The 25,390-nt window shown below is 39.7% G+C and overlaps 1 protein-coding gene and 1 long non-coding RNA gene across 5 annotated transcripts in view; one reads left to right on the top strand and one right to left on the bottom strand.

Annotated features, from left to right (window-relative positions):
- The window catches only part of LOC124866066 (low-density lipoprotein receptor class A domain-containing protein 4-like), a 406,571-nt gene that overhangs the window by 124,520 nt on the left and 256,661 nt on the right, over nt 1–25,390 (bottom strand). The gene's annotated exons all lie outside the window — the stretch shown is intronic.
- On the top strand, nt 16,455–24,120 carry LOC124866068. Its single transcript, XR_007037717.1, has 3 exons — nt 16,455–16,511; nt 17,522–17,679; nt 24,064–24,120. It is a non-coding gene; the product is annotated as an uncharacterized LOC124866068 (long non-coding RNA).

Raw genomic sequence — 25,390 nt, 5'->3', positions numbered from 1 at the left:
GGTGGCCGTAGGATTGCGTCTCTGCTTTTTGTGGATGATGTTGTCCTATTGGCTTCATCAGCTCATGATCTACAGCTCTCACTGGAACAGTTTGCAGCCGTGTGTGAAGCGGCTGGGATGAAAATCAATGCCTCCAAGTCTGAGGCCATGGTCTTGAGCCGGAAAAGGGTAGAGTGCCTTCTCCATGTCGGGGTGGTAGGTCCTGCCTCAAGTGGAGGAGTTCAAGTATCTTGGGGTCTTGTAGACGAACGAGGGAAAATGGAGCGGGAGATTGATAGAGGGATTGGTGCTGCATCAGCAGTGATGCGGGTATGTCGTGGTGAAGACAGAGCTGAGTCAAAAAGCGAAGCTCGTGATTTACTGGTCGATCTACGTTTCTACCCTCATCTATGGTCATAAGCTTTGGGTCGTGACTGAAAGAACGAGATCACAGATACCAGCGGCTGAAATGAGTTTCCTCCGCAGGGTGTCTGGGCTCTCCCTTACAGATAGGATGAGAAGCTCGGTCATCCAGGAGGAACTCAGAGTAGAGCCGCTGCTTCTCCATGTCGAGAGGAGCCAGTTGAGGTGGCTCGGGCATCTGGTTAGGATGCCTCCTGGACGCCTCCCTGGTGAGGTGTTCCGGGCACATCCCACCGGGAGGGGGCCCAGAGGAAGACCCAAGACACACTGGAGGGACTGCTTCTCGGCTGGCCTGGGAACGCCTTGGGATTCCCCCGGACGAGCTGTTCCAAGTGGCTGGGGAGAAGGAAGTCTGGGTCTCTCTGCGAAGGCTGCTGTCCCCGTGACCTGACCCCGGATAAGTAGAAGACAATGGATGGATGTTTTAAGACACAAAATCCTTTACTTTAACACTGACATTGAAATGTGTAACATGTATAAAAACTTTATTGCTTTGAGCACTGTCATGATTTGTTACCCTACCATACTATTAAAAACTGCTGCAGGTTTAACATCAGTGATGCAAAGATAGATGACTTTAGATAAGTTTAATGTGTTACATTTGGTTTTGTGTTTGAAGAGTGTACTTCCTGTTAACTCTTCTCCCATTTCTGTTCGATGCATGCTCACTCATTTATGGCTACTGGAACTGATAATTACTGTTTGGGCAATCAGGCATCGTTGATAACTGTCCTATTTTAAGTTTACCTAAGTAGAAGTTTGATAGCCTCTACAACTGACTACCAACAATGTTTCATTCAACAATCTGCACATACTGTCATCAGGTGGTTTATCTTTAACTAGCCGAGTTAGATGGACAGGAGGAGGTTATATCTAGTGATATAGTGTAGGGCTTACTTATAAAGTTAACACTAATCAGAATTAAACAGAATTAGCAAAATACACAAATGAAAATTGTGATGTAGAAAAAAAGCAGGCAGGACATGCAATTTTAATCTGAAGGATTTAACGATCTCTGTGGAAAGTAACCCTACCAACCTAGATTTGTTATATTAGAAGAAGAAACGAACTATTTCTTAATTACCTTAATCTGCATCCAAACACACAACAACCTTTCTGCCTTGGACTTTGTCTATTCAGCTCTCAGATTTTCAATGTTTCATGCTCTTCTTCAATACATCAGTGGGCTCTTTTATCAACTAGAGAGAGACACAGCATGAAGCTGGAGTTCTTGACATACTGCAAAGGGTCTAAAGGCTAGATCACTGATGTACTTCTTTTGGGGGGGAGGTAGGAAAATGAATTGTTAATATATTAAAGATATTAAATCCATAAGGATGACATAAAATGCAGTAAATTACATGAAAATTGCTTAAGTCAACCACTTAACCTCTATGTTGTTTATTGGGCAGCTGCTGTCATGCTGCTGGTTGGACAGTGTCCAGACTACAAACGACCTCCCCACAAACCCTTCACCAGCCAGAATTATTTTCCTACATAACTATCTTCCCTCCTCATTCCCAATTAATTCATGCCTAGCTCTCTCCCTGCCACTCTCATCATTCTCCCTCATCTCCTCCATTCAGTTTTTTCTCCTTTCCTGCCACTCTGTACACCCCTTTTCTACCTCTTCTCCCCATCTTGCTCCTCGCCAATCCTTGCTCTGCTTTTCTGCTGGTGCAGTTAGCAATGATTACTCATCCTGGATAGCTGAGTCTCAGCCTCTGTGCCCTTCCTGTCTGCTCCGCCTGCAGTGTGTGTGTGCGTGCCTGTCTCACAGATTGGTAGGGCAGTGCGTCACACCTTCTTGTGTGAAATGAGTGATGAATAAATGACTGTATAATTCAATCCGAGCGTGGTCAATATGCAGAGGCTGAATATTTAAAAGCCTCTAAGCTTGTCTGTCAGTGCAGAGCCATTAGCAGAGGAAGAGTAGAGGAGAGGCCAGCTGGACGTATCGGACAGACCTCCTGAGGACTCTTCTCCTAATGTGGACAGCCTCTTAGGTCATCGGCGCGGGTGTGCTCAAGCTTTCAGTCGATGTGTTGCTGAATGTTTCCCTTGTCCCTTCATGCGGCTACATTGGTTTGCACAGTCACTTTTCAAAAGCGCTTGACTTTAAGCAGTCCTACTTCTTATTTTTTCCTCTAGCCAAAAAAAGAAGAAACAAGAAAGGTGCTTAGTTTGTGAAAAAAATAAAATAAATAAAGATGGGGTGGGGGGGAATGGGCTATGTGCCTGATCAGACAGGCTGAGTGGGAGGAACAATGACCTAGTTTCCAAAAAATACTCAGTAACTCCATCGGCTCCATGAGCGCACTAGAGAACAGATCACGCAATGCACTGCCTCCAAATCAGCCTGAGTATGTGTGTCTTTTTCTGTTTATTTGCATTTATTTGTTTTCTTTATCCTTTCATCTTCAGTGTCCTGTTTTTGCCTTTGCAATGTTTCTTCTTTTTCCCTTTCTTACACTCCTTTTCTTTTATCTGCCCTACTTCCGGCTTCAAGTCACCAGGCTGGAAGCAGAAATGTGTGTATGTGTGTGTGCAGAATGTTAGTAGCTCTGTCACGCTGTACTGCTGGGAGGCCACAGGGTCCCTGACTGCTGTCTGAATCTGAGCAGGACGAGTCCCAGCATGCCAGCACCCTTCATCCTTGGCATTTCCGCTCTCCTCCACCTCCACACACACACACCCACCCACCCACACACACACACACACACACTCTTGTGTGGCTAACTGAACTGAAGTGCCCTGTTGGCCCTGCGAACAGGATGTGTGAGGGATCTCACTTCGTTTTACCTTCATTTAAAGGATGTTCACGTGGCCCAGCAACACATTTGCAGCAACAGTTTCGAGAGCAGCTTCAGAGCTGTTTGAGATTAAATTAATGAACCATGATGAAGTGTAATATAATAAATAGTGTTTATACAGGTCTGTTTTCCACATTACAGGTATTTAGTGGAGGCTGTACCACATCCATAAATAGGGTATTAACTAGTGACCTTTTATAATGCCTTATTTGACGTAAGTTGCTATTTCTACCAAATAATATTGAGAGTACCACCAAGTATGGCTTTGGTTTGGCTCATCCACAAACAGGACAGGTCCAGACTACAATGAATAATTAGGTCCACAGAGAGAATCATTGGAGATGATCTTCCCTCCATCCAGGATTTGTACAAGTCTAAGGAGACCCCACACATCCTGGACACAAACTGCTCAGGTCAGCGCTACAGAGTGCTATTTGTACAGAACAGCCAAGTGGTGTCCTGAAAATGACGTGGGCTACATTGATAATTGGCAAACATTTTGGGGAAAATCTGGTCCAGAGAGACGGCATCAGTCCTCCTTTGGACAAAGCTGCTCTTCTTTCTAGGACTCTGGTCGAATTTATTAGCTCTTCAAAACTCTGACAACCCATTGTCCATACCAGGAAGCAGGGTCGTAGTGTAACCCTCCTCTCTGCAGCTTCTGTACTGTTACCAGCCCATTACCCCATTAAGACAGTGTGCCTATGGCCAAAATCGAATAGATTAAAAACTAATCTTAAAGGAGCAAACCATGAAAATCTCCTAAAAATAAACACAACTCTGACTGAACAGAAATATAAAACAATTAAATGTGGGTTATTGAACATAAGACCTCTCTCTTCAAAAACTTTCTTAGTTAATGAGTTGATTTGTAATAATTAGATTGATTTATTTTGTATCACAGAAACCTGGCTGCAGCAACAGGATATTGTTGGTGTAAAGGAGTCAACTCCTACTAATTATTTAAATTTTCACATATCTCGATATACTGGGCAAGAAGGAGTAGCAACCATCTTTCAGATTGATTTATTATTAGTCCTAGACCAATAAATAACTACAATCGTTTTCCATATTTAACCCGTGGTTTTTGCAAATTGCAAAGCAGTAAAAACCACTGCTGTTGTTTTATATTGTCCACCAGGCCCTTATTCTCAGTTTTTAGAGCGCTTCTCAGACTTCTTATCTGATTTTGTGTTTACAGTCATGTTGACGCTAAAAGTGATAACCTGAATATAGCCTTTAATGCTATCTTAGACTCAATTGGCTTTGCTGAAAACATCTGCACCTACAAACCTATCCACTTTCGTCTTTATACTTTGGAACTAGTGCTGACACATGGCATTGAGTGTAAAGAAATAACATTTTCTCATAACCCTGTCCTGACAATTTTTGAATAATCTTTCAGTTTGATTTAACTGAGGACTCCAAACCTGAAAGAGAATTTCAATACAGTTGATCATTATCAGACAATGCTGTAAAAACCTTTAAAAAATCTGTTTAATTTTTTATTTCCTCAGTATCACAGAAAAAACACAGTAGAGCGCAGTAATTTAATTTCTTCCCTTTAATGAATTGATTTCCTTGTTTCATAGTCTTACATCCTTACTGCGTGAAAATGGCGCTCTACACAGCTAGAGGAATCCTACTTTCGCCAAGCTAGAACATCTTATTTCTCATCCTTAATAGAAGAGAATAAGAATAATCCTAGGTTTCTTTGTAGTACAGTTGCTAAACTTACACAATCATAGCTCTGTTGAGCCATCGATTCCCTTAGCGCTCAGCAATAATTACTTTATGGGTTTCTTTATAAATACAATTGATTCTATTAAAAATAAAATCACTGGCCTACTCCCAAATATGAATACTTCGTCCTCAGAAAGTGAGACAGCATTGGAGGAAACATTGGTGGAACCTGGTCTGTGTTTTGATCCAGTTGAGCTTACTAATTTATCAAAAATATTAGCTTCATTTAAACCTTCAACTTGTCCATGCAGCCATTCATTGTCTTTACCTGTTTGTCCTTGTTAGGTTGCAGGGGGGTTGGTGCTTTTCCAGTGATGAGAGGTAGGGTATACACTGGACAGGTTGTTAGTCCATCACAGAGACACACAGCACAACCATGAATGCACACACTCATATCTAGGGAAGATTTAGTAAAACCAATTGACCTAACAGTCTGTGGGAGAACACAGAAATAAATAAGGATTACAAGGAGATGCAGGTAAAACAGGATGTAACTAAACACTAAAAATGTAGGGAAATGAAAGGAACGCACAATTTTTTCATTAAAGGCAAGACAATTTTATGTCTTCACGGACATGTTCCAACGCTAGCCTGTTTGCCGAAGCTGCTTCAGAAACATATAAATGCTACAAGAGGATATGTCTCCAACAAGGCACAATATGTTTAAGAATATGCAAACAAAGCTACAACTTAGGACAAAAAACAGAATAAGCTTGTTTCCCTATTTGAAGACTGATTACAGCAGACGTTAATGAAGGCACACAGAGAGGAGTTCCTTTGAGTGTTAAAGGAAAGAATTGACCCATGACAAACAATGCATAGCACCACAACGGTTCCCATTTGTTTTCAAATTCAATATAAAGAAACAGACTAACAAGGCACTACAGCTAAAGTGTCTTGGTACACTTTGAAAAAAAGAAAAACTGGGCTGGATAAAGGAACCACTAATACCTTTATATCTTGTTTGACAACGGTTACCATATCCATGCAGGTGGTGCTTCTATTTGACAGAAGTTTTTTCATACTGCAAAACTGTAAAAAAAACTTTTTAAAATAGTTTAAGGGTAGTCACAAATTTGAACAAGATATTGATATTTAGATATTTGTTTTTTATATATATTTTTTAATACGTTTGGTTTCCAATAAGGTATTAAATTCACAGGGACTAAATGTGTTATGTTCAATCATTTTAGTCTGAACTGTTACACAACAGAGTCAAATGTCTGCAACACTAGTGTGGAGGACACCAAAGGATGATAACCTTCTCATTTTCGTCCATTGTAGTAAGTTAGAGATGCTGTTTTAAATTTCAGTGTTGTATAAGTTGCCCCAAGTGGTTAGATAATTATTAGCCCAATTAATCAGAAGTCAGGGCAAGCGTTACTTTTAGTTTACAAAATCAGGCATCCTGAAGTGAGTGTATCTTCATCAGTGCAGACAGCATAGCATAACTTAAGATTCATGTTATTATTGGATTGATTGTGTTGCAGTGACACTTGTGCAGTATGCATGCTACATGCAACACTCATGCACTTTTTTGACATGTTAAAAAATGTTTGGCTGCCTGGCTTTTCTGGTGATCCTAGTGTGTATGCTACAGTGTGGAATCTGTAGTGAGGCCATGCCGACGACTTATTTTCCACTAGCATCCTGTCCTCTTACACCACTGAAATGAATGGCAGATACAAAGTAATGTGACGGAGTACTAGGAATAAAACAAAATAGACTAAGGCTGTTTTTTTTTTTTTTTTATTGCTGATCCTGGTTTTGTACTTTTCCTAGCCATATTTAGCATCTGAGTTGATCCTGTTTCCTAAAATTTCTCTGGTCATTGGCCTAAATGACCAGATCTCCTTAAAATGTGAAAGCAACCATCCCATAAGTATGTCCCAAATGCTTTTTTTTTCTCCCTCACACCACTAATATGTTTCTCTCACGATAGCATAACAGCATATCATTTGATGGCAGGTAAAACACTGAAAGGGGAGTGCCGCTTTTGATGATCTACTCTAATTGTGTCTTAAACAAAACAGAGGACAGAATCTGCTTGCCTATGTTGACCAGACTGTGTTTCTTCAGCCATGCTGGTTTCCATAGCGACCAGTGTCACCGGCGCCTGGCACTTCCTCCAGACTGGCACTTCAAGATACTTCCTTGCCCTGCTTTTCTTTCCTCCTTTTCATCACTCTTTTCTTGGTCACTACTTGCTATGCTTTATTCCTCAATCGTTCTTGGAAATGTCGAAGCTCACTGCTAATCTTCCCCTCCCTCTGTCTGAGTTTGTCTTTATCTTGACAGCTCCACTTCCTCCTTGCAGTATTTATCGCAGCATCTCTCTCTCTTCCCCCTCTGATTCAGCATCCCCACGCCACTTTCTCTGCCTCCATGCTTCCTCCTCATTCTGCTCTCTTCCTGTTTAAGCTTCTCAGCCCCTATCTCGCCCTTTTCTCTGCCCTTTCTGTGCTCTGCTCATTTCAAACTCTTCCTCCTCTTGTGTTCCACTCCAGTTTAATTCACAATAAAACAAGCCCACATTTAGGGAGAGACTGAGAGACAGAATATGAGCGAGTGACAGAATATGAAAAAAGGGAGAGAGAGAGTACAGGACTTTTTTCTGTTCCAATTCCTGTATTCTTTCTAGCACAAGCATAGTCAATTTTCGGCCATTTTCCTCTCAGAGTATCTCAGCAGCAGTACTTGAGGCAAAAAAGCTGGCGAGGCTGCAATTTTCCTGATATACATTTTGTTGAGCTGAATAAAGGGAACCTTTAGTGGAAGAAAAGTAATGAGGTGGTTGGTGCTCTGGTTGCACAAACTAAAGAAAACTTATCTTTATGTTTTGCTTTATCTGCTTAAATTCCAACATTCAGTATGTGTGTACTTCTATGTCAGAATAACTGGTCCAATCATTAAAGGCTTTGTAGTTACAGTAGTTAATACATCTCCTTGTAGTTACAGGAGATGTCTTGGAGATAACTCAAATTAGAGCATCACTGAATAGCAGATTTAGGCGAATCACAATCAGTATGTTCCAACAAATGACATCTCCTCTCCATGCATATACCTTGATGAAAGTTGAGGTAGGAAACACCGGCAAGCTTCAAGTCATGTAGAGTTTTTCTTACAGTGTAGAAGAAATTGAAAAGTCATAAGGACAGAAGGGAGTTAAAAAATATGTTTTAATTAGAGATTTTAACTATAGAGTTGCTAAACCCTAAAACATTCAACATCAAGGATTATAGTTTTTTTTTATCAGGTTTTAAAATGAGGTCAAATGGAAGATGCTTACTATAGAATTCCTTCCATAGGAACCTGGAGTCATACACTATGGCTAAGTGATGCTGGTGTCTTTCCCCACATCACAGAGAGGATTGATCCTCCTTAGCATCAAACGTTCACACATAATGCTCATTCATAGTAATACAGATCTGAGATTCATCAGTGAACATAACAGCATTAATTACCAGTACATACCTCCCTGTTACTGCACCAGTCCAAATGCAGCTTTGCTTGCTGCCATGTTAAAGGCACTCTAAATGCTGGAAGGTGAACCAGCTGATACCTGTTTTCGAGACAGGGTAGGGAATGTGTTTAAAAGAGTCCCCTGAACCAGCATCTGCAATGCTACCTATTGTCATATTGTTTGTGCTGTACATGGATTGAATCTCAAGTTATACAATACTTTGTCTGATTTGGAAAAAGAGGGTCTCATCTAAACTTCTTGTGTGATGTTGTTTTGTTGGTAAGTTATGACCTTAAGTGGCCACTGGATTATTTTGTCTAAAGCAGTTACAGTGAGAGTCGGTTTCTAGTCTGAAGCCATTGTTTACAATCAGAAAAACATTGACTACTTCCTCAGAGTTGGGGATCAGTCTTTGTATCTCAAAGTCTTGTTCACAAGTGATATATGGGGCTTTGATGGCAGAATGAAAAAACGTTTCTGTTGATGCTTTATGATTTTGGGCCAAAACACACAGAGACCACCTATATGCAGTGCGTATATAACACACATCAATTCTTACCATTAATACAAATTGGATGGCCTGCACTAAAGGGAGCTGAGATAGAACAGATCAATGGATTTCAGCCAAAAGAAGTTTGTTCAGTGGTTCAGCAGATCTTCAGTTATTCTATGTCTGAAAATAGAACAAAACGGAGTAGCATCACATGCAATTGATGTGCTTAACCCTATAGGAAGGGAGATGTTCACATTATGTGTATGGCTCTATATTAACTACAGTCACTTATTCCCCATGCTTCTTATGGTTCCTCAATGCTGGCTTGATATTTGTAAGCTCACAGGATATCGTTACTATGTGCAGTATATCGTTACTATGATTTCTGAATTTATAAATGACCAGAGGCAGCATAGACGGGAGCTCGTCTTTGAGGGGATTATGACGGAACTGTTTTGAAAAAGAGGCTAATGTAAGCCTTCAAAGAAAACAAAGAAAATCTTTCCCACAATGAAGCCTGGAGATTTTTAAACAAATATGTGATGGAGTTACAACGTGGTGGTATTGCTGTTCCACTGGCCCACTTGCTTGTTATATTGCATTAAATAACTCTAACCCCATGTAAAGTGGGGAGGCTGAGAGCCTAACAAAGCTGTGAGATGAGCATGAAGCCACCTAGGTAGAGCATTCCATTTATTCTCTATGACATGAACTGAATCCCACATGGTGATAACAAAGGAATAACAGGTGGCAAAAGAGAAAAGATTGAACCAAGAAGAGGTCAAAGTTCAGATAAATTAATCAGGACCCTGAAGTATAAGAGTCACTATTCAGGTTTGACATCCATTGTGCAAAGTCAAAGTATCTTTATTTGTCTCCCTTGGGAGACTTTCGCTTTGGACAGAGGGTTTTACTGTACTGGCACACAATACACTCAACCGCAACTTCACATAGATAAATAAATAAATAAATGAAACTATTAACATTTGAACGGCAATTTTTACAGAATGTCAACCTGTGGAAAAACTGTAAAAATTAATTGAGACACCTGAACTCTATAAAGATGGCTTCAGTTAACTCTATCTGTACCCAGCTAATGTGCTCCACATTACTCTCTTGTATGACAACAAATTATTTTCAAATTATATAATGTTCACAGATAATTTTTAGAATCTGGTCTGATTTTGGTCTGTTCTTTAGGATTGTTCATCAGTTAGTTTGTTTGCTTTCCAACTATGTGAGTCTGATAGATTTGTGGGTAATTGGTTTGTAACAACTGGAAAAAGAATGATCAACACACACACACACACACATATATATATATATATATATATATATATATATATATATATATATATATATATATATATATATATATATATATATATATATATATATATATATAGTAGGAACCTGATATATTTGTGTTAATAAACTATCACACTGACAGGCTGAAGGGAGTTATGGACTACCAACATGGTGGATAGACAGATGGTTTGGTGATATATCATCAAGACTCATGTTGAATTCCATTTACTTTGGAAGTCAGAGTGAGATAATCTCAGGTGATAGTGTTCCAGTTTCCCGCCTGTGTGAATGTCGGAAAAAAACATGGATGCTCGAATTCTTCATTGCTTGTACATGGCCACACACACACACACACACACACACACACACACACACACACACATATATATATATATATATATATATATATAAATATATATATATATATATATATATATATATATGTATATATATATATCAATATTGTGCATTTCAATATCAAAATATTGAAAAACATTCAAAACATTATGGGTGACATACCAGAGTTAAATTGTTGGAGCACGTCTTGCTGGTGCATCTGTGACCAAGACAGCAAGTCTTTGTGATGTATCAAGAGCCACGGTATCCAGGGTAATGTCAGCAAGAAGGGCGAACCACATCCAACAGGATTAACTGTGGACGCAAGAGGAAGCTGTCTGAAAGGGATGTTCGGGTGCTAACCCGGATTGTATCCAAAAAACATAAAACCACGGCTGCCCAAATCACGGCAGAATTAAATGTGCACCTCAACTCTCCTGTTTCCACCAGAACTGTCCATCAGGAGCTCCACAGGGTCAATATACACGGCCGGGCTGCTATAGCCAAACTTTTGGTCACTCATGCCAATGCCAAACGTTGGTTTCAATGGTGCAAAGAGCGCAAATCTCGGGCTGTGAAACATGTATTGTTCTCTGATGAGTCCACCTTTACTGTTTTCCCCACATCCGGGAGAGTTACGGTGTGGAGAAGCCCCAAAGAAGCGTACCACCCAGCACCCAGACTGTTGCATGCCCAGAGTGAAGCATGGGGGTGGATCAGTGATGGTTTGGGCTGCCATATCATGGCATTCCCTTGGCCCACTACTTGTGCTAGATGGCCGTGTCACTGCCAAGGACTACCGAACCATTCTTGAGGACCAAGTGCATCCAATGGTTCAACATTGTATCCTGAAGGCGGTGCCGTGTATCAGGATGACAATGCACCAATACACACAGTAAGACTGGTGAAAGATTGGTTTGATGAACATGAAAGTGAAGTTGAACATCTCCCATGGCCTGCACAGTCACCAGATCTAAATATTATTGAGCCACTTTGGGGTGTTTTGGAGAAGCGAGTCAGGAAACGTTTTCCTCCACCAGTATCACGGAGTGACTTGGCCATTATCCTGCAAGAAGAATGGCTTAAATTCCCTCTGACCACTGTGCAGGACTTGTATATGTCATTCCCAAGACGAATTGACGCTGTATTGGCCGCAAAAGGAGGCCCTACATCATACTAATAAATTATTGTGGTCTAAAACCATGTGTTTCAGTTTCATTGTCCAACCCCTGTATATATATGTACAGTACTGTGCCAAACGTGTAGGCAGGTGTGCCGTAAACAAAAAATGCTTTCAGAAATATAAAGAATGATTTAGTTTTTTATCAATTTGGAAAAGGTTAAATGAGCGAACCCAAACATACAGCCAAAGACATTAAAAACTATCTTCAGCGTAAAGAAGAACAAGACATACTGGAAGTGATGGTATGGCCCCCACAGAGCCCTAATCTCAACATTATTGAGTGTGTCTGGGATTACATGAAGAAGGATGGGAGAGAGCCTACATCCATAGAAGATCTGAGGTTAGTTCTCCAAGATGACTGAAATCACCTACCAGCCGAGTTCCTTCAAACACTGTGTGCAACTTTGATTAAACCAAACATAAGAGTTTGGCAACAATTTCAAAAGATAAGTTTTTTACAACAACAACTCTGCACATTACTGAAAGAACATCATAGCCAAAGTGACATGTAGTGGCATTATACTTTGGGTTACTTCTCTGACGGAGTGGTTGAAATCATTAACAGTTCTAAACACCAGTCAACTTTGACCCTAAGCCCTTCAAAACTAAGCCCTAATTTGGCCCTGTGAGGCAATTCATGTTGGGGTTCATTGGGGGTGGGGGGCTCATGGGGTTAGGATCGGAATACATTGGGGGGTTGGGACACTTTCATCCTGTCGCGGCTCTGGTTGGCGAGACCCTTCATTTGCACATTGCCCCATCTCCAGACGAGGATGGGGGGTCGGGGTCCGGGTCCGGGGTCGCTCAGGTTGAGGCACCTGCCCAGGCTTGCCCAGCCTAGGTTCATTCTTCTTTGTCTTTATATTAGGTGAGTGGGTGTGAGTGTTTTTATGTGTACGCATGAGGGTGGAAATGTGTGATTGTGACTGTGTGTGCCTGCTTTTTGTGTCAGGTTGGGTGTTGGACTGCTACCTCTCCTGGATCAGTTTAGGACCCCCGTCAAATATGGGTCCTATTTCCTCCCCAGCACACTATCTGCCGGTGGTTGGTGTCTTTGCCCACTAGTGTACTTGTGGTTCTCGGTGTCCGGGGCTGGGTGCTTTGTTGTGTGCCGGCTAACTACCAGTGGCTGCTTGAAGGGCCCTGGATCCCTGGGCTCTGTCGAGCCTCTGCTTGGGGAATGATATGTCCTGGGGTCTCGGGTCTCTGGGTCCATGGCTGGATCTATTCGGGCGTAGATGGCTGCCGGCGGGGCCTGAGGGCTCGTCACTGCAGCTCCCTGGGGCTTCTGCACTGTGGCTACTGGGTGGTTCCCCTGGGATTCTCCCCTGCTCTTCTCTAAGGGGGTTACGGTAGTCCCGGTGGTGGTTCTCCTGGAGTTCCTGTGCTCTGGGGGGCCTTTGGATGTCTGTGGCTCGGATCTCCTCCGTATCTGTCCCGGGTCCAGGGGGGTGGGTCTGTGGCTCCTGACACTCAGTATTGTATATTTTTATGGAGAAACCTTGTATACACAAGCGCGCTCACACTCAGACTCACAGGTGTTTAGATTCAGGTGTTAACAGATATACAAATGTTCTATATTGAGCCGCATTTACCACTAAATACATCTAGCATTCATAAGTACCGTGCACTTTTTAGTAAAAAATATGGTAATATGTATGTTTCTACAGGTGTAGAAGCAAGCAGGGTATTATCTTGTATTCTCTTCATCCTTCTTTCTTTCCTCCACTCTTTTCTCCTTTTCTCCCCTTTTCCTTTTTGCCCCACCTCTCTCTCTGTCTTGCTGCTGTTTTTGTTCCTTTTCGTGTTTGTCTCTGTGTCTGTAACAACTGAAATATTCCCAAAGCAGTTTCTAATAAAGTTTATTTTATAAATACCAAGCAGAGCTTTAAAGCGTTAGCTGTAATGCTTTACTTGTGAAAGTAAATCTGTTGGGCTTTTTCTTGGTGCTCAGACAACAATTCTGAGCGCTACTCTGGCGGACAGGACACGGTTAAAAAAAAAAAAAAAAACTAAGCCCTAAAGGTATAGGGTCCCACCTGACTGGTGTTTACAAGTGTTTATGTTTCATCCACTTTGAAAACTAGTCTAGGTTTCCCTGAAGAGAAGTTAGTTAAGTCCAAGTATAGGGCAAAGCTAACTAAAGAATGGCTTCATGACAGGAAATTCTGAGTTTTGTAATGCTTACCCAAAATCTAAAACTAAATCTGATAGTAAATCTGTTGGGTCCCCTGAAGAGGGCTGTAGCCAAGATATATCCTTACAATCTGATAGATTCAGGGAGAATTTTCTGCAAAGCAGAGTGGGCAAATACTAATAAGTCATGATTTGACTCCACAGAAGATTGAATACCTGGCCTGACTCTGTATCTACCTATGAAAGCTTCCTGGAGGGGGGCATTGTCCAAGCTTATGCTGCCAACAACTTAATGCTCACCTTCTACCAATGCCCTTTCTTTCAGTGTTTAACCCGATTTTTCTCCTGGACATAGTTACTGAATGAGCTTTTACTGTGACTAACTGTATGTGCTCTCTCTCATACTCTGAACTTGAAAACTGGCTCAGAGTTTATCTGTTTTTTAATTCCTAGATGAAACCACTAAAGGAGGTACATCCATTAACATTTACTTTACCTTCTCATAGAAAGTACTCCTGGATCAGTGCTTCTGTGTTCTCTTTGTGTCTCTGCTCTGTTCTCTCAAACCCCCAGTCGGTCGTGGCAGATGGCCGCTCACACTGAGCCTGGTTCTGGTTCTGCTAGAGGTTTCTTCCTGTTAAAATTGAGTTTTTCCTTTCCACTGTCGCTACATGCATGCTCAGTATGAGGGATTGCTGCAAAGTCAACACCAGTGACTGTCCACTGTCTCTACATGCTCATCCAGAAGGAGGGTATGCTATAAGTCACTGACTGGATGCAATCTGCTGGGTTTCCTTAGATAGAAAAACTTTTTAACCAATTTGAATGAATAACTGAATCTGACTGCACTGTTCGATAGATGGGATTAATTGGAATGTATGTACCTGACTTGAAATCTGTATGATTTGATTGAGTTGACTTTGCCCATTTTAAAGTTACCCACCTTTCACACAAGGTTGAGGTGCAAACACACCCTCCATTTCTGGAGAGGTACCCCCAATCCTTGTGGTTTTTAATATAACAATGGCCACCAGTGGGCTCTAGATGGACAAACTCTATCAGTTTATTATTTTACTTTGTACCCCTACACATAGCCCATTCTAAAATGGCCAAACTCTAACACTCAGTAGTTTAATCTAACCTCCCCAACAACCCTATACTATTCCAAACCTTTGTGAAGTGCCTTGAGACGACATGTGCTGTGAATTGGTGCTATATAAATAAAGTTGAATTTAAATGACTTGAATTGAATACTGAAAACCTGAATTAAAAGATACATTGACAAAGTATTAGCTTAAAGAGTTACTAAGTCAGGTTCTGTTGAGCTGTTATTGGTAATAGTTCCCTTTCCTGTAATAGAACTTGTCATATCACTGTAAGCTTGTAGAGAATTAAATAAGTCATTGGAGTGGTGGATGGCTAATAATCTAGGGAGACATATGTATACAAAATAATTTATATAAAAATACTTGTTTTTCTGTCAAATTGTAAACAGAAATAGTTTTTTTATAATCCTAACTGACCTTAAACAAGAAAGGTTTAGTATAATTTAATGTCAGGAAAAATGTGTCTTTGTATACAGTATATGTAAAAATCTGGTACAAATCTGGTCCATTATTGTTTAAATGTCAAATACTGACCAAAATCAATGCAATTCAAATCTGGCTTTATGATACATTTTGGAATTTAAAATCTTTAGTTAAAATCAGTCATTGTCAAAACTGAAGAGAACCACCAGCAGCATTAAAAACAGTTTAAAGAGATTTGTCAAGTCATTGCCAAAGCAGATTGGCAGATCTCTTTGACAGGACCGACAAAACTAAACTGTTATCAGTAGTGTTTTCTTTGCATTTAGTTCAAAAAATGGAACAACAGTTACAGGAGGCTGCAAATTCATCAAAACATTTACAAATCCAGATACCACCTCAGGCACACACACATCTCCGTCGATATCTGAGAGCACCACAGGCCAGACTCTAAACTGAAGCTCTAAATCATATAGAGAACAGACAAGAAACACACAAGACTCTGTGTAAACCAGCTGGTAGAACTGCTAAAACGTTACAGTTGGTAGTATATGGACCACAGTGCTGGGTAAACATTTTCCTGACAGAACACAGCTGATTTTCAACGGATGAAAGAATCAAAACAAAAATAATTTAGCAGCTTTTTCTATTATGGAGGGGTAAACAATCCACGAAGTGTGCACTTATGACTGTATTCTTTTTTTATGATGTACTGTATGTGCTCATTTAAAAAAAGAGTAACAACAAGCATCCACAGGAAAAGAAGCATGTTGATTCACTGCCCATCCTTTTCACACAGAAACAATAACTGATTTCACTGTCCACCGTTATTCAAACACATTAAGCTTTAAAGGTGATGAATTAGACCCTGAATCTGCTAATGAAAGGTAGATGCAGAGCAGCGGATTGCCTGCAAGGGGAAAAAAAAATAAAGGAAGGCAAAAAATTCAATTCCAGAAGAACACAAATTTCAAAAAGCAGCTCACCATGGCACGAAAAATCGATTCATAACAGGAACTGCTGGTGAGAGGAGTCGAGGGGAAAAGGATTAGGAAGAACGAAGGAAGTTAGGAAGGAAGAAAGAAACAGAAAGAACGAAAAGGAGAAAGTGAGTTATATTTTAGTCTGCAATGTTGACCATTTGCCAGACCCTTATTGCAAAATTTAGCCAAAGACTTATCAATTTCTCCTTGAAACAAAGAGAGCCGGCACTAAGCTGAATGCTAATAAGAGCCTGAGGCGTTCCAAATAACTTTGAAAAGGGCAGTGCAACTCTGTCCAAAAAGGAAAGCAGAGAGGGAGGTGTGGAGAAGCACAGCAATCAAGAGGGGACTGCAGAAAGGAAACCTATTTGTGTTTGAGACAAAGTTAAGGCCTCTGCGCACCAAATCCCTCTGTGTTGTACAAACAAATTTCTTTGATTTTCTCTAGCAACACTGGAATTATTCCAAGTAACTGGCATTATATGACAAACACAGAGAAGAAAATAGACTTACTTAGAAAACAGGAATAAGTAGTCTCATTTTTAACTTCACATTCTTGTATTGCCAGCATGCAATGTTGCTGTAAAACTAATTTTTTTCTGTTACAGATTTCTGCTGTTTTTGCAATAATGTCATGTTTATGATCATGACAAATTTTTATAACAGGCCCAGATAACCTGAGTAAATATAAAAAGTAGTTTTCAAATGATAATTTTGTATATTGAGAGAAAAAATATCCAAACTAACCGGGCCTTTTGTGAAACAGTTATTAACCATAAAACTTAATAATTTGTTGCACATTCACCAAACTGCCATCAAGCATTGGCAGTAACTTGGAACCAGTATTTGATATTGCTGAATTTTTGTTTTCTTTCATTAAGTGCTTGGGCGAGGTTAGTTAAACAACCAAAACTGTGTTTAATCACAGTTATTTCATGTTTCAACAAAGAGGGATTTTTTTTTTATTTTCAGATTGGGCCAGTTTAGTTTAATGATTTAGATTATGCCTGGTTCGGGATTTTTATGCTGATTTCTGACCCAATCATCCCCTTCTGACATGCCCCGATCATCATGATGGCTCTTAAGATAATCTTATGAGATATTCCTACTGTGTGGTGATTTAAAAGTGATCTAGTCTGCACAGAAGGACGTCAGAACCACTCCGACCTAAAATCGAGCATATTCAACATGTTGGACTGTCTTGGCCTGATATCCTACCGTGTGGGGTGCTCACCAAGGACAAACGAGCACACAGCCTGTTGAATGTGACATGTGGCCAATCAGAAAGCTGAGGTAACAGAAACAAGGAGAACAATTACTCTGAACTCACGTTTGCAAGATTTCCCGTCTGAATGTGCGTATGTTCTGTGTTGTGCTTGCTGTGTGGCTGGACACCACACACTATAGGACCAAACATGTCATGTCTACAACTGCTTATCATCATGTGTAGGGTCTCTCATGTTTTAAAAATCAATCGATCATTTTAAAATCTTGCTGGGCAAACCAGGCATTAGGTGTTTTAAAGCATGGAAACATCTAAGACATGCAGGACACTGGCTACTTCCCTAAATGCTCTGAAATGAAAACATGTACATTTCCACCTCTGTTAAAAACAGTTTACAGAGCACACTGTTAACAACTACAATCTGTGAGTAGCTAGTTGACCTTCTGGTAAGATTTCTCCTACACATCCAGCCTTTTTAGAAACAAGTAGTTAGTCTAAATGTGCCAATGAGTTGTATGGACTAAATCAAGGAAATGATTTCAAATTTCTAGAACTGTTCGGTACCTAGCAATGGAGTATGGCACAAAGCTGCTGCACCTATTTGAACATTTTACCTACGAACTGTCCTTTAGCTGCTTAAAAACTAGAGGGGCCGCTTACACACCAACACACTAATTTTATGCTGCATGGCAGCAGATCTCATTTTGAACAACAGCCCCGAAGAAGCTGCTGTGTCACTATATGATAAAATTTAATTTACAGATTGCAAACCCCTTTATCATATTGTATAAAAAGGTAGTATGTGTAAAGACTTTTTGTAGCTTAGGTCTTCGGTGATGTCAATTTGTGATATCTAACAAACGGACCTGTGGCAGAAGAAGAAGAGCCAGAGCCAGGATTATCCAACACATGTTGGAATTCTACAGTTCTGCCACATCCTTCACCGAAGCAACTGACAGCATTTGTTCTTACAAAGATTTATCTCAACACCTGACCATGTTTTACTGCATGTTATTGTGTTTCCAAATCTAAGTAAATATTATGATCAGTGGATTTACAAAGTTCACACATCCCCTGCTAAAGGCCAGGTTTTTGTGTTCTACAAAAACTCCATAATAAATCACATGATAAATCATTTCCAAATATTTTCCACTTTTAATGTGACACACAGCGCTGCGAAAATGAGTTTGCCCCCAAAAAGATTTCATCTGGACAAAATAAGATTAGTCACCTTAACCTTTCTGTCTAAGCTTCTGCCGAAAAGGAATCTGAGCCAAAGATTCCTCCAGAACAGATGGTGTCTCAAATCACTTGGACAAAGCAGTTTTCCCCAACATTTGAAGAAGATGGCATTGAGACCGAAGATCTGCAGTTTGAGCAGAAGTTTTTCTTGCTGCTACTGTGAGCAGCCACCATAGCTTCTTTGCCCATTGGACCTATCAAACCCACTGCCCCATTGGACGACTTTCTATTCACCAGAACGGTTTGTGTAAAAGGCGGTGGCAGAGAAAATAAGTTGAGGATAAAACAGTCTTAGTATTATTTATTTCACCATGTTTTGCTTTGCTGGTATCTGCAAAGCTAATGCTAATGACCATTGAGCCTAGAGCAAGCCAGAGCTGAAGCTACCAGTGATTTAAACTTTATTTCAAAGAGTGGCTCCACATAGCAAAATTGATTTGGTCCAGACGTGGCCCATGTGCAGCCAGAACCGGCCCAGGTGTGGACCATGTGAGGACACTGGCCCAGAGCTGAACCAGCCCCGGGTCATTGGAGGCCCGTCATTCATTGAAGGATGAGGGTCAGATGTTATCTGCCATCTTTGGCCCAGACAATGTTTATATTGTGTAATGTTTTCAATAAAAATACAACCAATGAATAATAATAAAATAGTTTTATTAACACAAGCCTTTTATGTCAAAAACAAAAAATAACGATAAAAATTTTAAAACCAAAAAAAGCTGGCCAAAAAAGTGCATGGTAAAATAACATCAGGGGAGAACACTTGGGAACTGTATTTACAGGTCCTTCTCAAAAAATTAGCATATTGTGATAAAGTTCATTATTTTCTATAATGTAATGATGAAAATTTAACATTCATATATTTTAGATTCATTGCACAGTAACTGAAATATTTCAGGTCTTTTATTGTCTTAATACGGATGATTGTGGCATACAGTTCATGAAAACCCAAAATTCCTGTCTCACAAAATTTTCATCATGACATTATGGAAAATAATAAACTTTATCACAATATGCAAATTTTTTGAGAAGGACCTGTAGTTACAGAATACTGGTTACTTGCCTTAAAACGTAATTGTAACTTAATCCCTTACTTTGTCCAATCAAGGTATTGTATTCTGAATACCTAATAATAAATGCAACGTATGATTAAACACAAGGCTACGCCTGTGGAGCCGGAGCTACTATAGCTCGTTGCAAACAGAAACAGTAAGAACTCTAAACAACAGAGAACACGAAAGATAAGATACAAAACTCTGGTGCTCTCTAACTTGTCTTTACCCATCTCCTCTGTCCTGCCTCCTCTCAGTGCTGTGGGCTTCCTGAGAATGCACCATAGGATCAGGCTTTGTACGTGACTGCCCGAGAAGAGCAGAGCTGACGTTTTAGTTGATTTAGTTGATCTTTTCTTTGTTATGTATGTCATGCAACATGAAGCTGAAATCTAGTGACTGAGTACCGTAACTTATTCATTCAATTTTCGGAAAATAACAGCATTCTAAATACCCTCAAACCCTGAAACAGTAATTTTAACGGAATACAGTTACTCTAAATTGTTTTAAATACATGTATTTTGTTACTCACCAACACTGAATAATACAAAGGCTAAGCAACATTGCCCCCAAAACCTGAAAGTCCCTTTATGATTGTCCATTTTGCTGGTCACTCAAATGTCCCCTCCTTTTCATCCATTCATTACCCCTATCGCGGCGGTCTGGAGCATTTACAGCCATTTTGTGATTCTTGCATCTATCTCCCTGTAGGTTGCAGCTGGAAGTAAGACGATTGCACCGCACGAATTTGTACACTTATTCTCTTCAGTATGTTCAACATATAGTACCCTAATAGTGACACCTTACTGTTGGCATTGAAAATAATTTTGTAACTGAAAAATACAACATTGGGATTGCAGCATTTATATTTTGAATATTTAATACAGACAATATTCTATGATCTTTATATTTTTGGTTGATATATTTGTTTAAATGCTAGTCTTGTATTTACTGCAAAGACAATCCATTAATTTCAAGTCAGTGTTGGTGTGTTTTTTTGAATATCAACTTTTTTGTTTCAATAACATTCCTAACAATTTCTGTCCTCTCATTTTCAGACGTTTGCTTTTTTCAATTTGCTTCACTGTTACCTTTCTTGTTCGAGGGGTGGTTTCTGTAGGCGTCATTCATTTGTATATTTAATGAGTGTTCATTCAGCAAACCATGATGGAGCTGCTGTTGGCACATGCAAATGAAAGAACCTGTCTCCATGGGCTGCTTCTCCATCGCAAGAAGGTGACAGTTAAACAATTTCAAAACAAGCAAACATTGTCTGAAAATTGAAAAAAAAAAAGATCAACTGAAAATGAGAGGATTGTTGCTGAAACTAAAGAGCTGATATATATATATATATAAAAAAAACAACACTGATTGAAAACTGGATTGTCATTGCAATAAAAACACCACTAGCATCCAACCAAAATCGTGAAGATTGTATTGTCTGCTATTTACTATTGTAGTGTGTTTTGTCTATATAACAATTTCCAGAATTAAATGTTTCAATGCCAATATTGTATTTTAAGAACCAATTGTCCAAAAGGTTATTGATTTCTAATTCAGCAAAATCACACCTAAATATTATTTTACTAAAATAATATTTTCTTTTCCCTTCTGATTTGCATTGTGAATTGGCTGCTTAAACACATGTTAGTCTTAATTTGTTTTAAAACTAATTTGGCTTCATTCTAAATTCCTCAAGACAAACCTTGGTTCTTAAACATATTTACAATGAACTGTGATATCATTGCATAATTTTATTGATTTATTTCTTTGTTTTTGTAGTTATGCTGTTTTCCCTCATTCTTCTCATTTTTACTCAGTGTAGTTAAGTGTTAACAGCCTAATAGAAGTGTTTGTTAATTGAAGTATTTTTAACTTGAAGTTTAATTTTTTTTGTTAAATAATTCTTATATTTTGGAGATAAGTTGTGTGCTTATTCTGTATATGTATGCAGAGAGCACCAGAGCTTGAATCACCTCTTTCATCTATTGTCCTATAATACCACACCATACTGGGCTGGGATTAACAGGATAACACCTGATGGACTGAAAGTTGGTTGGCTATTGATTCCTGATCAGGTGGTGCCCGGATTTGTTAGTCTGACTAAAATGTTAAATTCAAACTTTATTTGTAATTCTTTTAATAGTTAATTGTTAATCATTATTAATAGTTGTTAATAGTTTAAGCAATCAGTGTTGCCCAAAAACAAAATTAAGTTCAGGAGTGGCCTAACCATAGTCGGAACTCAAATTTAATTCAGAATCTGTAGTAAGACTTTAAACAAGCCATTTATTTAAAAAATCCCCCAATGTGGCTAAATTAAAACGAGAATGGCCCAAAGTTCCTCAGTGCTGATGTTAAACACTTGTTGCCAGTTATTGCTTGATGTCAGTTGTTGCTACTGAAGGTGGATCAACTACCTTAGTAGGTTTAAGAGCCAATTAAGTTTTCACATAGGTTGAGGTTAGTTTGAACAGCTTTTTCAATCATCATTTGAAAACTGCTTTTTGTATTTCCTCAGTTTATCTTTGTCCAATATCAAAAATTGTTTCATGATCTGAAACATTTAAGTTTGTCAAAAAAGCAAAAAGAAAATATGTGATGGGGCAAACATCTCCTTCACAGTTCTGTATATTGTGTACAATTTAACTGAAAATCATATAACTGATGTGAAAAAATTAAAGTAAACTTTGTTGACACATTTTATGAATGATTCCAATGTTTAGTCTTCTTTGATACACAAATGCCATCAATCATAGAGAATCTGATTTCGCTCTTCTAGTGGAACTTTACTGCATCCTTTGGTTAAAATCACATTGTGCAAATTTATACAAAGAATCAAAAAAACGCCTTTCTGTATAAAGGTAGCAGTCAGAAGAAGGGCACAAAAATGCATTGCATTATATATAAAACATAAGTAATCCAGATGCCCAGGTAGTTTAACTTTTTCTGAAAAGCTATAGTTAAAATATGTTTGAAAACTGAGTTTAAAAGTATTATATCTAAAATCCCCATCAAACCTTTGAAAACAAAGTCTGTACATTTTAAAATAATTACCACAGAATTGTTCTATACAAGACCACAAGTTGCCAGGTCACGGTTTTCTGGACCGATAAAGATTTTGAAACAAATGTAACTGTGGCAGTGATGCAACCGGACATGATTGAAACTTAACGCTTCTGGACAGCAGACATTTTTCATTTCATTTCCTACACAGAAATGACAGTTCACTGACACAAAAGTCAATCAAATGTCACACGCACTGTTCTGCGATAAAAGGAACGCACACACAAGTAAACAGAGACAACAGATGAGCGTTGGGAGCAGCGGTGGTGGGTATGACATATGAGCTAGAACAGCGGGGGTTCACTGCTTGACACGAAAACATGCCAACGCAGTGTCATATCTCTCTGTCTTCTCCTAAAAAACACACACACACAAACACACACCCACACACACACACACACACACACACACACAAACAGTCAATACAGACCCCAGTGGTCCAGCAAAAGTAGCTGTTGATTTGCATACCACATACACATTTTTAGAATCACAAGTGTTTGTTGGGTATCCTAGGTGGTAAGGAGGAAAACCGACACTGCGTGATTCAGAGGTGTCCATGGGGACCCTCTCCATTACTCTATGGCAATGTAAGGTTGCAGGTAGAAATTTGCTCACACAAAAACATGCATATATGTGCACAGATCCCACACAACTGATGGACTAAATGACTGACTCTCTGCTGTTCTGAGAGGCCTCCCAGTCTGGAATCCCCGAGGTGGCAGACGGTTATAATTATCACTCTGCTTCCTCACACATTGATGCACATACATGCACACACATCCAGAACCAGTTTTGAATGGCATCCACTTAATATTGATGCCTGTATACCAATCTGGAGTAAATAAGAATAGATGTGCTCTGAAATACTTGTTTTCCCATTCTTGTACAAAGGGATGTTAGCTTCCAGTTTTCCCAGTTTTTACCTTCTGTTATTACATTTTGGGGCCATAAATAATTCATAAATAATGTTACAGAGCTGCATGGGGCTTTGAATTATCTCTTGCTCTGTCCATAAAGGTCTTAACAGAAAGTTGCTTGTGTATTCAAGATCCTTTCATCCATCCATTTTCTACACCCGCTTCTTCTGTACAGGGCCGTGGCGGAGCTGGTGCCTATCTCCAGCAGTCTGAGCGAGAGGCAGGGTACACCTTGGACAGGTTGCCCCAGGGCAACACAGAGACACACAGGGCAAACAACCATGTACAAGCACATTCATACCTAAGAGCAATTTAAAGAGACCAATTCACCTAACAGTCATGTTTGGACTGTGGAAGGAAGCCGGAGAACACGGTGAGAACCCACGCATGCACGGGGGGAACATGCAAACTCCAGAAAGCCCCTGGCTGGGAGTCTCACCCAGGACCTTATTGCTGCAAGGCTACAGTGCTATCAACTGCGCCACTGTGCAGCTCATGTATTCAAGATATACCGTGAAATTATGTGGTGATAAGAATTGGTAACTTTTTTAAGGTTAATTAGCCCTCACTGTTAATCTAAGAGTCATAAACTCAAAAATCTGATCTTTTTCCACTCAGTGAATGTACCTTACTAGGTGCAACTAGGTAACGACAACACTCTTCGGTGCAGAAGTTGTTACAGAGTAACAAAGTAAGCTATTTTCTGTATAAATGAAAGGTACTTAAAAAGAAGGCAGAGGAAACACACAGAAGGCAATAGAGTGGGATTTAACACAGAAAACAGAAAGGCTGACCAGGGTACAGCAAAGCTTGTGAGATTTCAACCTCTTTTGATGATGCAAGATGTTGGATTTGTAAATGCTGGCAGTCTTTTAGAAATTTCTGAGTTACAAAAGTGACATGTTTTGTCAGGGAATATACATGGAAACTGCTGTTTTAGAAATGCTAGCCGCACTTACCAATTGCTAATATAAGATGCTAAAAGCAGTTAAAAATAGTCAGTCAGTCTTGCAGTCTATTAGTGAGAGGCAGGGTACACCCTGGACAAGTTGCCAGTCCATTGCAGGGCAACACATGAACAACCAAGGGCAATTTACAGAGACCAATTAAGCTAACAGGCATGTCTTTGGACTATGGGAGGAAGCCTGAGTACCTGGTGAGAACCCATGCATGCACAGGGAGAACATGCAAACTCCAGAAAGACCCCTGGCTGGGAGTTGAACCCAGGACCTTCTTGCTGCAAGGCAACAGTGCTACCAACTGCACCACCGTGCGGCTGCACTTTGAGACATGAAATACTTTATAATTTTGTGCTTTGAAACATCTGTTTAAAATGTGTGTTTTACAGCCAACTTTTTCACAGCTGCCTCTGCTAATACTATCGTGACAGCAAGAATTCCCAAAAAGTCCCAAAAAAATATTTACAAAATTACATTTTATCTGTATATACGTCAGAAGGTAAAGGGGAAACTGAATCACCTAGGAATTTGACCAAAAGTCCC

Source organism: Girardinichthys multiradiatus, chromosome 3 (assembly GCF_021462225.1).
Source record: "Girardinichthys multiradiatus isolate DD_20200921_A chromosome 3, DD_fGirMul_XY1, whole genome shotgun sequence".
Taxonomy (NCBI): Eukaryota; Metazoa; Chordata; class Actinopteri; order Cyprinodontiformes; family Goodeidae; genus Girardinichthys; species Girardinichthys multiradiatus.
Note: the sequence above shows the minus strand (reverse complement) of the source record. Positions and strands in the feature narration are given on the sequence as shown.